At 41.6% G+C, this 13787-nt stretch overlaps 1 non-coding gene and 1 pseudogene across 1 annotated transcript; both read right to left on the bottom strand.

Annotated features, from left to right (window-relative positions):
- LOC136535360 (rRNA 2'-O-methyltransferase fibrillarin 2-like) lies at positions 1-1478 on the bottom strand (annotated as a pseudogene).
- Positions 1479-1639: 161 nt separating this feature from the next.
- On the bottom strand, positions 1640-1714 carry LOC136535361 (small nucleolar RNA snoR60). The gene has a single exon (XR_010778982.1). It is a non-coding gene; the product is annotated as a small nucleolar RNA snoR60 (small nucleolar RNA).
- Positions 1715-13787: the final 12073 nt, after the last annotated feature.

The raw sequence follows: 13787 nt of genomic DNA, 5'->3' as shown, positions 1-13787 counted from the left end.
CTAAGAGGTAGCCTTCTGCTTCTTGGGCATCCTGTAGCCACCCACAAAACAGGCATGGTCACGCTCCTAGGGCTTCAAGGTCACCTGCTCGGCAGGCTTGAACTGATCCGCCTTGGGCTTCTCCACTTTAGCAGCAAACACGGCCTCAGCGGGCAGGGTAGAGTCAATACAATTCGCCTGAGCAAAAATAGTTTGTTCTTGTTTAGATCAATGCAGACCATGATTATGTATCTAAAACCGATGATATAGAATTAACATGAGAAAAAACCAACTCCTGGTTGTGTAGCTGCAAAGTACCTTAATTGAAATGACAAAGTGGCCACCATGCTTCAAAAAGTATGAAGCATTAAGGGCTAAGATCTAGCCTGCAGGGTAACACAATCACGCATCGTTTAGAAGCTATAAACCACGTGTTACAATTTCCCTTCCCCCAACAGAAAGGGTTGCCTCACATTGCAAAATTTCTAGTGTATGTGTATGAATATGAAGCTAAGAAAAATTATATGTATATAAGTATATAACCATGGATCCCCAGATTCATTCAAACTGCATATTGAACAGCACCAGACAATGCACAGTTGCATGACCAAATCAAGGTAGTGCTGCCAATGTTACTGTTCTATGTCAAAAACAAAACTGAAACTTAGTATTATAAACCCATCAAGCAACAAACTGTTCTAAACTACAATGGTCCAAACAAGGCAAAGACAGGTGATTCCTAAATATCAGATACACAGTTGGAATCGTATAATTTGAGAAAATCAACAAAGTTGGCACTAGAGGACAACAAACAGAAAATGAAACTTATGATCAACAACATATGTGTGAAAAACAAAGACGATTCAAGATTCTAACATAGAAGGGCATTACCGGTTCCAAATAATGAATCCAAGTTGACAAACATAGCAAATAAGATTATCAAGAAACATGTATCAATAATCAATAAAAAGTAATGTGCTACCTTAGAGAAGATAACATCAACCATGCCAACCAGCATCCAGTACCTTGCCGAGTGCCTGGCATCCTCAATAATGGGGATCACATTGGTCCTCTTCTTTGCCATTTGACAAGGTCTCTTTCACTCCTGTGAGAGAACTCAACAGCATAGACCAGTCCATCCTGCAACAGCATCCAAATTCTTAAGACAACAGACTAAACAAAGCCAAGAATCAGTAAGAGACTTTTGTGATAGAGAGCTCACCGGTCCTACAATATCAGACACATGAGAAACAGTTGTGCCAGAAGCAGCATCAAGATACAGCACCCGAGTACCAGGAGCCTAAACATATTAACAAATTGTCAGCTATAACATCGCCACAGATTCTTACTTACAAGAAAACAAATAGAACTTTTGCACATTCAAGATAAGTAAATCAACTTACAATCTAGATGTTGTCAATGCCACCAAGCACAGCAGCAGCCAACTTGGAACAGAAGGGGTTCCAAAGCCTGTATTCAACCTTTGTTCCATCGTCATTCTTCAATACCCAAACAATCAAACAGTAGAAATAAATCAGTCCTACAACCGAATCCCAATGGATGAGTTTAAGAAACTACAACATTACAATTATTCAGACCAGTAATTTATCCTAGAAATGGAAAGGGAAACTAAACAATCTACATATCATTTGGGCATGAGGGCATTAGAAACTCAAATTTGCATCATCCATTTAGATGTCCTGAAGGGGAATCCGAGTAAGATCATCATTTACAAAGCTCCAAACCCAGAATGTTGTTGCAAGATAATAGAAACAAATAACACAAAAACAGAAGAGTTGACCTTTGACAATATACAGAATTATTTAAAACACAGCAGTCGACTATGTAAAATAGGTCAGCTCATTTGTAGTACACACAAGTAATATTTAGCTCATTCATAGTACACACAAGCAATATCTATCCAATAATAAAAGGAGAAAATAGGAAACATCAATATATTTCATGTAACATTAGGTGGCTCCTCGCTCCTCACTCCTCACTCCTCACTGTCTCTTTGCACATATTGCTATCCTGACGCTGCCCTATTACAATGAGAATTTATGTTTCAAATATACATAGACATTGCAGTGCAATCTAGTTAAAATTGGGCACCTATACATAAATAAGAATAAAAGGATAAGAACAATGGAATTTTAAGATATTTAATATATCAGAATAACTTATGGTTATTACAATTATAAAGCAACATGGAGTTGCCACATTTTCTCTAGCCATTTTTCTCAGGTTTCCATTTCTCCCAAGGACATAGCAAATCATTTTGCGCAGGCATGCTCTTTCGACCATATTCAAGCCCACTAAATCAAAGCACACAGAATCACAGGTGCGGATCCAATAAAGGACATTGAGCGTGCACATGTACCTCTGATATCTTTGAAATGGATACATGTATACATTTGTAATTAGATCAGATCTAAATATAAATGACAACAGGGTTCGGGTGCTCGGTCTCGTACAACATAAAGAGAGGAGAAGGGCGAGCATACTTGTTGGGTGTTCATCGTCGACGAAGGGTCCGATGAAGACCTAAGCATCTTGCATGCAACGGCGGCACCTTCTTCTTCTCAGTGCTCCATCCTAGAAGCAGGGAATGTCTGGCGCGGATTGAGGATGGGCGAGGCGCCGATACAGGTCGGGGATGGCCTTGTGACGGCAGCGCAGCAGCATGATGAAAGGTCCTAATATGGCTAGAGGGGGGTGAATAGCCTACTTAAAACTTACAAATCAACTAGAGCAATTTGATTAGTATGACAAATGGCGAAATGCAAACTTGCTCTAGCTCTACAAGCGTTGCAAGCCACCTATCCAACAATTCTAGTTGCAATGATAGCTAGGCACACAATTTGCTATGATACTACTCACTAAGAGCTCTCAATCTTTCTACTCTACAGAGCTTCACTAAGCAAACTTAAATATGAAAGCAAGCTCTCAATTCTAATTACACTAAAGAGCTTGCTACTACTAGTTTGCAAGAATGTAAGAGAGTGAGTAGGGTGATTATACCGACGTGTAAAGGGATGAACCAATCACAAGGTGAATATATACCAATCACCGGGAGAATACCAAATGGGCAAGAGACAACCGATTTTCTCCCGAAGTTCACGTGCTTGCCAACACGCTATGTCTCCGTTGTATCAACTAACACTTGGTGGTTCGGCGGCTAAGAGGTGTTTCATAAACCTCGTCCACACGATTGGACACCGCAAGAACCTACCCACAAGTGAGGTAACTCAATGACACAAGCAATTTACTAGAGTTACCTTTCGACACTCCGCCGGGAAAGGTACAACTCTCCTCACAATCACCGAAGACGGCCACGAACAATCACCAAATCATGCCGATCCTCCACCGCTACATCGAGCCATCTAGGTGGTGACAACCACCAAGAGTAACAAGCAAAATCCGCAGCGCAACACGAATACCAAGTGCCTCTAGATGCAATCACTCAAGCAATGCACTTGGATTCTCTCTCAATCTCACAAAGATGATGGATCAATGATGGAGATGAGTGGGAGGGCTTTGGCTAAGCTCATAAGGTTGCTATGTCAATGAAAATATGCAAGAGTTGTGAGCTACAGCCGGCCATAGGGCTTAAATAGGAGCCCCCACGAAATAGAGCCGTTGTACCCCTTTACTAGGTATTGATCGGGGTGACCGGATGCTCCGGTCTAGTTGACCGGACACTGGATCCAGCGTCCGGTCGCCCGATGTAAGCCACGTGTCATTCTGAGTTAAACCTGAGCCGCCAGATCTCAATGGCTATTAACTGACCGGACGCTCCAGCACAAGTGACCGGACGCTTAGACCCCAGTATCCGATCGTTTCCAGTAAGCTCTCAAAACCGTCTTTTGCCGACCGGACGCGTCTGGTCACGCTTGACCAGACATAGACCAACGTCCGGTGCTTAACCCCAGTCATTGTGCCATCCGACAACATGACCGAATGTAGCCCTTCAGCGTTGGGTCGCTGGGTGATCCAGCGTCCGGTCAGTTGACCGACACCAACATCATTGCGACCAACTCCATTTCAACTCTATCTTCTTCACCCTTGCTTAAATGTGCTAACCACCAAGTGTATCACCATGTACACATGTGTTAGTATATTTTCACAAATGTTTTCAAGGGTATTAGTACTCCACTAGATCCTAAATGCATATGCAATGAATTAAAGCATCTAGTGGCACTTTGATAACTGCATTTCGATACGAGTTTCACTCATCTTAATAGTACGGCTATCTATCCTAAATGTGATCACACTCGCTAAGTGTTTTGATCACCGAAACAAAATGGCTCCTGCAATTTTACCTTTACCTTGAGCCTTTTGTTTTTCTCTTTCTTCTTTTCCAAGTTTAAGCATTTGATCATCATCATGCCATCACCATTGTCATGATCTTCGCCATTGCTTCATCACTTGGAGTAGTGCTTCCTATCTCATAATTACTTTGATAAACTAGGTTAGCACTTAGGGTTTCATCAATTAACCAAAACCAAACTAGTGCTTTCAATCTCCCCTTTTTGGTAATTGATGACAACCCTTTCATAAAGATATAAATTGAGATTTAATTGAATCCACGTTGCTTGCCCAAGCATATTTATCATGTGTAAAAGAATATGGACAAGTTTCATGAACTCCAAATGGTAGTAATTGCTCCCCCTACATGTGTGCTAAGAGTTTGGATTATAACTTGCACATATGCTTAGATAGGAAATATAGGAGTCAATTTCTACCAAATGATGCTAAGGTATAAGAGATGGACCTTTGAAGCGTGATACCAATCGGAGTGCACCATTATACCATCCTTAGCACCATTAGTAACTAGACATATACAAAAACTAGAATACCCCATGAGATCAACATTAAAAGTAAGGGTCTAGTTTTCATAATGTGAGCATGAGTCTAGTTACTTAACATACAAGTTTATGAGCTTGCTCCCCCTACTTGTGTGCTCAAAATTTTAATTGATCCCTTTCCTTTATCATATCTCTCCCTATCACTCATATCTTTGTTTCTCTCCCCCTTTGGCAACAATTAGCATAAAAGGTGAGCTCAAATTATAGATAGGTTGGGGTAAAACCATGTGAAATGAGGATCATTTTCTCAATTTGGTTCAATCTAGATTACTTGCAAAAGATATTTAACTTGGTTTGATCCAAGGACAAGCTTCTTCACACCTTCAAATAAGGGTTATCTTGTATCATGTTGAGTTAAACACTTATAGCTCATTTTCTAAATCAAACACTAGGTTTACAAGCCCACAAACATATCATACGCTACCACTAGATCATTTCAAACATACAAGCAATAGTGGTACCATACAAGCATCAAATTCATTTGATTTTCATAAATGAGCCTAGGACATGATAGGAATGACTAGATGCACTAAACAAGTCCTTAGCAATGGATGGATAACATGTCAATCAGCTTTACCTTGCTTTGCTCGAAGGAGAGGCATGTCATATAGTGGGGGTGCATCAACACATATTGGAGAAGTCAAGTATGTTCAATTCATTCCATACCTTGTAAAACCTCTTCTCATCAAATGGCTTGGTGAATATGTCGGCAAGTTGATCTTTGGTGCCCACACTCTCTATGCAATGTCCCTTTTTTGTTGGTGATCTCTTATGAAGTAATGACGGACATCTATATGCTTTGTTCTTGAGTGTTGAACCAGGTTGTTGGTGAGCTTTACGGCACTTTCATTGTCATATAGCAATGACACTTGTTTGAACTTGATTCCAAAGTCACTCAAGGTAGCCTTCATCAAAAGTAATTGAGCACAACAACTATCGGCCGAAATGTACTTCGCTTCGGCGGTTGAAAGTGCTACACTATTTTGCTTCTTTGATGACCAAGATACAAGTGATCTTCCCAATAGTTGATATGTGCCTGATGTGCTCTTTCTCTCAACTTTGCATCCCACATAATTGGAATCCAAATATCCAATCAACTCAAATCTTGCTCCTTTGGGATACCATAATCTAACATATTGTGTATGCTTCAAGTACCTCAATATTCTCTTAGTTGCCTTCAAATGACTTTCTCTTGGTGAGGCTTGAAATCTAGCACACATGCATACATTAAACATCACATCCGGCCTTGATGCGGTCACATAGAGTAGACTTCCAATCATGGACCGATACATCTTTTGATTCACTATGTTGCCACTAGCATCACTATCCAAGCTTCCACTTATTCCCATTGGTGTACTAATAGCTTTACTCTCATCCATTTCAAACTTCTTGAGCACGTCCTTGATATACTTGCCTTGACTCACAAATGTGCCATTCTTCATTTTCTTGATTTGGAGACTAAGGAAGTAACTAAGCTCTCCAATCATAGACATCTCAAACTCACTTGCCATCATCTTGCCAAACTCCTCACAAAATTCTTGATTTGTTGATCCAAAGATGATATCATCAACATAGATTTGCATTACAAACAAGTCATTTCCAAGCTTCTTGGTGAAGAGAGTGGTGTCAACCTTTCCCATCTTGAATCCCTTAGAGAGTAGGAAATCTCTCAATCTCTCATACCATGCTCTAGGTGCTTGCTTCAATCCATATAAAGCCTTTCTCAACTTGTAAACATGGTTGGGTTTCTTTTTATCCTCAAAACTGGGAGGTTGCTCAATATACACAAGCTCATTGATGTACCCATTTAGAAATGCACTTTTCACATCCATTTGGTACAACTTGATGTTATGGGCACAAGCATAGTCTAACAAGATCCTAATTGCTTCCAATCTTACAACCAGGGTATATGTTTCTCCAAAGTCAAGACCTTCAACTTGAGTGTAACCTTGAGCCACTAATCTTGCTTTGTTCCTTATTACTATCCCATCTTGATCTTGCTTGTTCCGAAAGGCCCACTTGGTTTCAATCACATTATGATCCTTAGGCCTCTTAACTAAATCTCATACTTAGTTTTTTGTGAAGTTGTTTAGCTCTTCATACATAGCATTGATCCAATCAACATTCCTCAAAACTTCATCTATCTTCTTAGGTTCTATGGATAACACAAATGAAAAATGCTCATAAAATGAAGTCAATCTTGACCTTGTTTGCACACGTCTTGAAATATCACCAATGATAGTGTCCAATGGATAATCTCTTGCAACATTGATTGGTTGAAGCACTTGCACTTGATTGCTAGCATTTGATTGATCACTTGGTTGAGATGATGAACTAGCCATTTGTTGATCTTGCACATTGCCATCACTAGTGCTTACTTGGATTTGATCAGGAGAACCACTAGCTTGCACATTTGAGTTAGAGAGTACTTGATTCTTATCATCTTCAATATCAATCACCTCTCTAGGCCTTATATCACCAATGTCCATGTTCTTCATTGCATTGACCAATTGAGTGCCTCTCACATCATCTAGATTTTCATCTTCCTCTTAGGAACCATTTGTTTCATCAAATTCCACATCATGAACCTCCTCAAGAGTACCACTAGCTAAATTCCAAACTCTATAAGCCTTGCTAGTAGTGGAGTAACCAAGCAAGAAACCTTCATCACATTTCTTTTTAAACTTGCTCAATCTAGTGCCTTTCTTCAATATATAGCATTTACAACCAAAAACCCAGAAGTATGCTATATTGGGCTTTCTTCCATTTAAAAGTCCATAAGGTGTTTTCTCCATCATGGGGTGACAATAGAGTCGGTTGCTATAGTAGCAAGCCGTGTCGATTGCTTCGACCCAAAATGAATGACTCACATTATACTCACTCAACATTGATCTTGCCATATCAATCAAGATTCTATTCTTTCTTTCAACTAGCCCATTTGATTGAAGAGTATACTTGGCCGAGAATTGATGTTTAATTCTAAATTCATCACATAACTCATCAATTCTAGTATTCTTGAATTCACTACCATTATCACTTCTAACTTTCTTGATGGTTGTTTCAAACTTATTGTGAATGCCATTGACAAATGATTTGAATGTTGCAAACATATCACTCTTGTCACCAAGAAAGAAGACCCATGTATATCTAGTGAAATTATCCACAATCATAAATCCATATTTATTTCCACCAATGCTAATGTATGTAGTTGGTCCAAACAAGTCCATATGCATCAACTCAAATGCCTTAGATGTGCTCATCATGCTCTTTTTAGGATGTGTGTTACCAACTTGCTTTCTGGCTTAACATGCACTACATAGTTTATCCTTCTCAAATGTGACATCTTTCAAGCTTCTAACTAAGTCATGCTTAATCAACTTGTTCAATTGTTTTATTCCAACATGACCAAGCCTTCTATGTCGTAACCAACCCATGCTAGACTTAGTGATCAAACATGTTGACAATTGAGCTTCTTTTGCATTGAAATCAACTAAGTATAGATTCTCATATCTAAATCCTTTGAATATCAAGTTAGAGCCATCTACACTTATGATCTCTACATCATCCACACCAAATATGCATTTGAAACCAAGATCACATAGTTGAGCTATCGACAATAGGTTGAAGTTCAAGCTCTCTACTAATAGCACATTGAAAATGCTCAAGTCATTAGATATTATAATCTTACCAAGCCCTTTGACCTTGCATTTGCCCTTATCACCAAATGTGATACTATCAATCTCATTGCTCTTGCTTTCATTGATTGAATTAAACATTCTTGAATCATTAGTCATATGTTGTGTGCACCCACTATCAAGCACCAATGTCTTCCTTCGGCTTTATAATTGACCTACAAAAGAGGATCAATTCCTAATAGGTACCCAAATTTGCTTGGGTCCTTGAAGGTTAGTTACCAAGGTCTTTGGTACCCAAATGGCCTTCTTCTTTGGGCCCACAATTGGTGTACCAATGAACTTAGCCTTCACACCATTGGCGCCCTTAAAAAGCATGTAACAAGAATCAAATTTGATTGAGGATACATTAGGTAGCTTGTTCTTGTTAGTCTTGCAATTTTGCTCTATATGCCCAACTTGCTTGCATCTATTGCAAAATCGACCATTGCCCTTCACAAAGCTAGCTTTGGGAGTGACAAAGGCCACCTTGCCTTTCTTGGAGGTATAGCCTAATCCCTCTTTGTTGAGAGAAAACCTTTGGCTACCCAAGCACTTTAGCAAGTGGGCATCTCCACCATAGGCATTGCCTAAGGCACGAGTGAGCTCATTCACCTCCTTCTTGAGGGTCTCATTTTCCACTTTTAGTGACTTTTCATAAGTGAGACCATCACTCAAGGGTGAAGTAGAAGTGGTAGTGCTACAAGAAGTGTTAGTGGGAGCAACAAAAATAGATTTATCAATAAGATCATATGTTAGTCCCACATCACATGTTATGATCACTTGCTCCTTCTTGGCTTTCTCTACTTTGACTTGCTCAATGAGAGAGGAGTGAGCCTTTTCAAGCTTAGAGTGAGCTTTGCTAAGCTTCTCATGGGCTTCCATTAGCCTCTCATGAGTGGCATTGAGCTCATCAAGGGATTGCTTAAGAAATTTGACTTTCTTGTTCAATTCCTTGCACTCCTTTCTCTTTATCTCAAAGCAAGTATGCACTTGCTCACATATATCCATGAGCTCCTTCTTGGAGTACTCCTCCTCCTCATCATCATCATCACTCCTACAAGCATCACTTTCACATTCATCATCATCACTCACATCATATTTTACCTTAGTAGGTTTTATCATGAGGCATGTTGATGGAGTGTCGAAGATGGAGAGCTTCTTGTTGATGGTGATGCTTGCTAGTGCTCTCTTGATGGATTTCTTGTTATCATCACTAGAGCTATCACCATCCGATGAACCATCACTATCCCAAGTGACTACATAGCCTCCACCCTTTTTCTTCTTTTAGAAGGTCATTCTCTTCTTCTTCTTCTCCTTTTCATTCTTATCTTTCTTGTGCTTCTTCTTCTCATCTTCATCATTATCACTATTGTAGGGATAATTTGCTACAACATGATCGGGGCTCTTACAATTATAGCATCTTCTCACATACTCTTTGCTCTTGGTGTGATCTCTTATCTTTCTTGCATCATAGCCTTTCTTCATGAATTTTCCCATCTTGCGGACAAAGAGGGCCATAGCTTCATCATCAATATCACTAAGATCATCATTATCACTTGATTCTTTCTTGGACTTGTCCTTGTTCTTGGATGATGATGAGCTAGCCTTGAATGCTATACTCTTCTTCTTCTTGTCTTCTTCTTCCTTCTTGTCCTCCTTGTTATCCTCCTCCCTTTCCACACGGTATGTCTCTTGAGTCATAACATCACCTAGTACTTGGTTGGGGGTAATCTCCTTCAATCCTTCTCTTATAATGAGCAATCTTCACATCTCAAATCTTGGAGGTAGGTACATTAAGAACCGATGAGAGACATTATCACCTTGATCTTCTCTCCTAATGCCTTTAAATCATTGACAATCACTTGCAAATGATGGAATATCTCTGGAATGCTCTCATCTTCCTTCATCTTGAAGCTTGTCAATTTATCCTTGAGGATATACAACTTGGCACTCTTCACTACCAGTGTGCCCTCATATGTTTCCTCCAATCTCTTCCACACCTCATTTGCTCTTTCACAATCCTTGATTTGCTCAAACACCTTGGAATCAATGGCATTGCATATGGTGTTGAGAGCCATTATATTGCATTGCTTGTTGATCTTATCTTGCTTGGTTGGATCATCGGGATCAATGATAGCATAGTCATTCTCGATCACTTCCTATACTTGATCATTGATTGAACCAAGATACATCCTCCTCTTTCTCTTTCAATAATCATAGCATGTGCCATCAAAGAACGGTGGTTTGCCCCCCACATGGTTGAACACAACTTGAGCCATAATTTGACACCGAGGTTGTTAAGCCTTTAATCAAACGGTGACCATGGCTCCGATACCACTTGAAAGGTCCTAATATGGCTAGAGGGGGGTGAATAGCCTATTTAAAAATCTACAAATCAACTAGAGCAATTTGATTAGTATGACAAATGGCGAAATACAAACTTACTCTAGCTCTACAAGGGTTGCAAGCCACCTATCCAATAATTCTAGTTGCAATGATAGCTAGGCACACAATTTGCTATAATACTACTCACTAAGAGATCTCAATCTTTCTACTCTAAAGAGCTTCACTAAGCAAACTTAAATATGAAAGCAAACTCTCAATTCTAATTACACTAAAGAGCTTGCTACTACTAGTTTGCAAGAATATAAGAGAGTGAGTAGGGTGATTATACTGACGTGTAGAGGGATGAACCAATCATAAGGTGAATATATACCAATCACCGGGAGAATACCAAATGGGCAAGAGACAACCGATTTTCTCCCGAGGTTCACGTGCTTGTCAACACGTTACATCCCCATTGTGTCGACCAACACTTGGTGGTTCGGCGGCTAAGAGGTGTTTCATAAACCTCGTCCACATGATTGGACACCGCAAGAACCTACCCACAAGTGAGGTAACTCAATGACACGAGCAATTTACTAGAGTTACCTTTTGGCACTCCGCTGGGGAAGGTACAACTCCCCTCACAATCACCAGAGACGACCACGAACAATCACCAACTCGTGCCGATCCTCCACCGTTGCACCGAGCCATCTAGGTGGTGGCAACTACCAAGAGTAACAAGCGAAATCCACAGCGCAACACGAATACCAAGTGCCTCTAGATGCAATCACTCAAGCAATGCACTTGGATTCTCTCCCAATCTCACAAAGATGATGGATCAATGATGAAGATGAGTGGGAGGGCTTTGGCTAAGCTCACAAGGTTGCTATGTCAATGAAAATGTGCAAGAGTTATGAGCTACAGCCGGCCATGGGGCTTAAATAGGAGCTCCCACGAAATAGAGCCGTTGTACCCCTTTACTGGGTATTGATCGGGGTGACCGGATGCTCCGGTCCAGTTGACCGGACACTGGATCCAGTGTTCGGTCGGCCGATGTAAGCCACGTGTCATTCTGAGTTAAACCTGAGCCGCCAGATCTCAATGGCTATTAACTGACCGGACACTCCGGCACAAGTGACCGAATGCTCAGACCCTAGTATCCGGCCGTTTCCAGTAAGCTCTCAAAACCGTCTTTTGCCGACCGGACGCGTCCGGTCACACTTGACCAGACACAGACCAACGTCTGGTGCTTAACCCTAGTCACTGTGCCATCCAACAACACGACCAGACACAGCCCTTCAGCGTCTGGTCGCTGGGTGATCCAGCGTCCGGTTAGTTGACCGACGCCAACATCATTGCGACCAACTCCATTTTAATTCTATCTTCTTCACCCTTGCTTAAATGTGCTAACCACCAAGTGTATCACCATGTGCACATGTGTTAGCATATTTTCATAAACGTTTTCAAGGGTGTTAGTACTCCACTAGATCCTAAATGCATATGCAATGAATTAGAGCATCTAGTGGCACTTTGATAATCGCATTTCGATACGAGTTTCACTCCTCTTAATAGTATGGCTATCTATCATAAATGTGATCACACTCGCTAAGTGTCTTGATCACCGAAACAAAATGGCTTCTACAATTTTACCTTTGCCTTGAGCTTTTTGTTTTTCTCTTTCTTCTTTTTCAAGTTTGATCATTTGATCATCATCATGCCATCACCATTGTCATGATCTTCGCCATTGCTTCATCACTTGGAGTAGTGCTTCCTATCTCATAATTACTTTGATAAACTAGGTTAGCACTTAGGGTTTCATCAATTAACCAAAACCGAACTAGATCTTTCACATGGGCACTGTGAGGTCGGCGACGTGTGGCGGCACGGATAGGCGCCCCGGCCCAATCTCCCGCGGCGAGGACAACAGCGCGGTGCGCTCCTTGCATGGAGGAGATAGGGTTAGGATTCGTCGCTGGCGCCCCGACCCAATATCTCACGGCGAGGGCAACGGTGCGGGCGAGGACAATGGCGCGGGCGACAGCACAGACATGAGAAGCGCGAGGGCAGAGCGAGGACGGAGGGGAGATAGATCCCGGCGAGGGTGGTGGCGCGGTCGTCGTGGATCCCAGCGGTGCGGCCTTCATGGGCGCAGCGGGTGCGACACGTGCACGGCGATGCAGTGCCGGGCGCGTGGGCAGGCGGCCGGGCGATCGCAGGGATGGTGGTTTCCTTATCTACCATGAGGAGCGCAAGGGCAGAGCGAGGGGAGGGGGATTGAGACCTGGGGCCACGGGAGGAAAGGGTGACGACGCGGGGGAGAGGTATCGCACGGGGCAGAGGGACTAGGACGAAGCTGGAATGTCGTACCAAAAAATATCCATACTTTGTTCTTTTTAATTGTAGGAGATATACTTGAACCTGTGTAGAGGATAGTAAGTAGATACGGTGCGAAAGAAATGAATATCGGAGATTTCTTCCTACCGATATAAAACATTATCTTAGTCGTATTATGAAAATGTCTATATAGTAGAGTTTATGAGTCTGTGATGCCAGCGCTCTCCGTTACTGTATTAATTTAACGGATTTTGATTTTTGGATTAAATGTTAATTTAACGTTGGTATTTAATGTTAAAGTATTGTTATTTTATCATTTGATCCGTATATTTTTGATCCGTATATTTTTGGTACAGAAGTTTAGTCATGCCGTGCCGCATGGGCACGAACCTAGGTTAGATTTGCACATCGAACGACAAGCGGTACAGTCTCGCGGTATTCTTCGCCTCCAATACACGGCAAACAGCGCACCCGCTACTGCGGACCCCGCAACTCAGAGACTGAACATCCCTCCCCGCGTATACGGACAGCAGAGCGCCGCCCGCCTCCGGCCCGCATGCGGGGACCAGATCACGAACGCAAACCACCCACGCCACGTGGGCTAACG

This window comes from Miscanthus floridulus, unplaced genomic scaffold (assembly GCF_019320115.1).
Source record: "Miscanthus floridulus cultivar M001 unplaced genomic scaffold, ASM1932011v1 os_2707_1_2, whole genome shotgun sequence".
Lineage (NCBI taxonomy): Eukaryota > Viridiplantae > Streptophyta > Magnoliopsida > Poales > Poaceae > Miscanthus > Miscanthus floridulus.
Note: the sequence above shows the minus strand (reverse complement) of the source record. Positions and strands in the feature narration are given on the sequence as shown.